Genomic DNA, 2,679 nt, shown 5'->3' with positions numbered 1-2,679 from the left:
TACATAGGTTTGATAGTTGGTTGGGGAAATACTAAACGATGTACAGTTTAAACGAGGTTTGGGTTAGGATAGCCTTCCAATATGGGACCAACTACTATAGGGATCTTTCGAGGATATCCCCTACTTTTAGGGAGGGTACTCCATTAGCCTCGTCAGAAGATAGGGGAATCTCGAGCTCAAATGAGTCCTCCAGTTAGGTTCTTAATACTTAGTCATTTTCAATATTAGACTTGTGCAGTTTAATTTTTACAACATGATTGATCTTCTTTTTTCTTTTCAGCTGAGATGGATTCTGACTTGTAAAACATCCCGGGGATGCCTCCTAATGCCCAAGGTAGCAAGTGGGGGCGCGCCACCTCGAAGAAGGGCGTCCTTCCTTCGAAGGATGCAAAGGTTGTTGAGGACCCTCTTTTGGAAACTTCAAAAGTTGCCTCTAACAAGTCAAAGCCCCAGACTCCTGGCATTACGAAGGTGGTCGAGGACATAAACGAGCCTCCAATTACCGTGCCATCTCCTCAGGGAAAGAAGACTCCTCCTCCTCCTCCCCGCCTATTCCCTGCTTGGACAAAGGCAAAATGGTCGTAGATCCTTCGACCCTGAAACCTATGGGTGCCCTGACTCCAACCGTGGTCCGATAGTTCTGTGCTGCACCGCATATGCCTGAATACCCCTTGGGAAACATGGCTGGGAGCCTAGGAGTCGAGCTATGCTCAGACTTGCTATCCTGGGCAGGCCAATCGTGCAACAACCTTGATGCCAATGTGTGGCAATTTTCGAGGGGAGATAACACCACACTTCTCTTTGATCAGATTATGGAGCTCGAGCTTTCTATAATTCTGCATTACTTGACTTTTATTTTCTTGGTTACTTATTTTTTTTTTTAACTATTACAGTTTTTTGTTTCAGACTATTCTTGGTGTCATACGCCAGAGCTCCCTTCTCTCCTAAAAAATAGTCACTGTCGAGGCCTTGGTCCACGACCACTAGGCTCCAATCTGTGTCAAGGATTACCTAATGGAGGCCAAGGGAGCCTAGGCTAAAGTCGAGAGTCTGGTCAAGGAAGCCATCGAGGCCCATGCCCGTGTTGAAACATCGCTCCAAGAGGCCCGGGAGGCCCAAGCCAAAGCCGAGGATGCCCTCAAAACTTACTAGGCCAAGCTCGCTTCTTCTGAGACTGACGCTAATAACTTGAAGGACGAGCTCAATGGCAGGACAGTTGAGTTCGATGCCACTAAGGTCGAGCTTGATCCCCTGAAGGAGGAAAAGGGTGTCGCTTACGAGATCCTCAAGGATGAGAAAAAACACATGCTCGAGGAATATAAGGCCAAGAAGGATTGGGCCACCGACCAAACTATGTACATGATGTGGTCTCTGAACCCCGTGATGGACACCTCGTTCCTCTTGGATAAGGAAAAGGAATTCATCTCCAAGTGGAAGGCTTGGTTTAGCCTAGGAGGAGGTAACTATCACCACCGTGGATGGCGGTGGTGAGGAGGTGAAAGGTGAAGAAGCTGAGTCTGCCCCTGCTAGCCAGAAATGAATTGTGTTTCTACAAGGGTTGTGTCCCTTATTATTTTTTATTATTATCATTTTTTGTAATTAAATTTCTTTCATGCCCTTTGGGCAAAGACAATTAAAACTTGAGGTTTGAGTTTTTCTTTTATATGTTAATGGCAGTTTTTATTTTGTGCTTAAATCTCTTTCTCGAAATCTTTATGCATATTGTCTACCTTTTCCTTTATCACATGCTTCACTTTTCTAGCCTCAAAATATTTAGATCATCCCCATAAAGTACTTCTATATTTGTTTATCTACAAAAATACTTATCGTGCTTGAGCTCGAATTTCCATGTATTCATACATAGTTCATTCAATTGCACATTTTTCGACTTCGTTATCTTCAAAATTGAATATTACTTTTACCACGTATCTTCGTTTAAAATACTTTTCAATGAGTAACCTCATTAGTTTAGTTATTTTTTGCTTAATTATAGTAACTTTTCCTCATCCTTGAGTATGGTCTCGTGGTTGGGAGGTTGAAACTCATTTGCAAAAATTTCCAGCTCTCTCGACTAATAAATTTTTGTTTTTTTATCTAGAATTCCAACTTTTAGCCGTGTCGATTAGAATTTGGTGGTTCATTCCAGACTTGTTTAGTTTGTGTTAGGTTAATAATCCACACACTTGTTAATAATTCATACACATTGATTAATTTTATTTCATTTTTATTGGTGTTATACTTTCGAGATTATGGTATTATTGTATACCACTTATGCCCCCTTGATGTCATATGATTACAATCTTAGGTTATTGGATTATGAGAGCTTGCAAAAATTACAACAATAAAAATACGCAAAATTTGAATAAAAATCAATGATTTATTGATAAAAAGCAACAATTAAGTACTAGCTTGGTTACAAATGAATAAAAATCATTCCTACATTACTGATAATAAGGTCGTAGATGTTCACCATTTCAAGATCGGGGTACCAATTCTCCATTCAATCTCACTATTTTTTTAAACACCAGGTCGAATAATGAATTCGATTTGGTATGGTCTTTCCTAATTAGGCCCAAGAATGCCTGCTGAGGAGTCTCGTGTGGCCAAATCTCCCAATCCAAAGTTTTTGTCTTGAACCCTCTTGTTGAAGTATCTTGTAGCCCTTTTCTGGTATGTAGT

This window comes from Humulus lupulus, chromosome 4 (assembly GCF_963169125.1).
Source record: "Humulus lupulus chromosome 4, drHumLupu1.1, whole genome shotgun sequence".
In the NCBI taxonomy this organism is placed as follows: domain Eukaryota; kingdom Viridiplantae; phylum Streptophyta; class Magnoliopsida; order Rosales; family Cannabaceae; genus Humulus; species Humulus lupulus.
Note: the sequence above shows the minus strand (reverse complement) of the source record.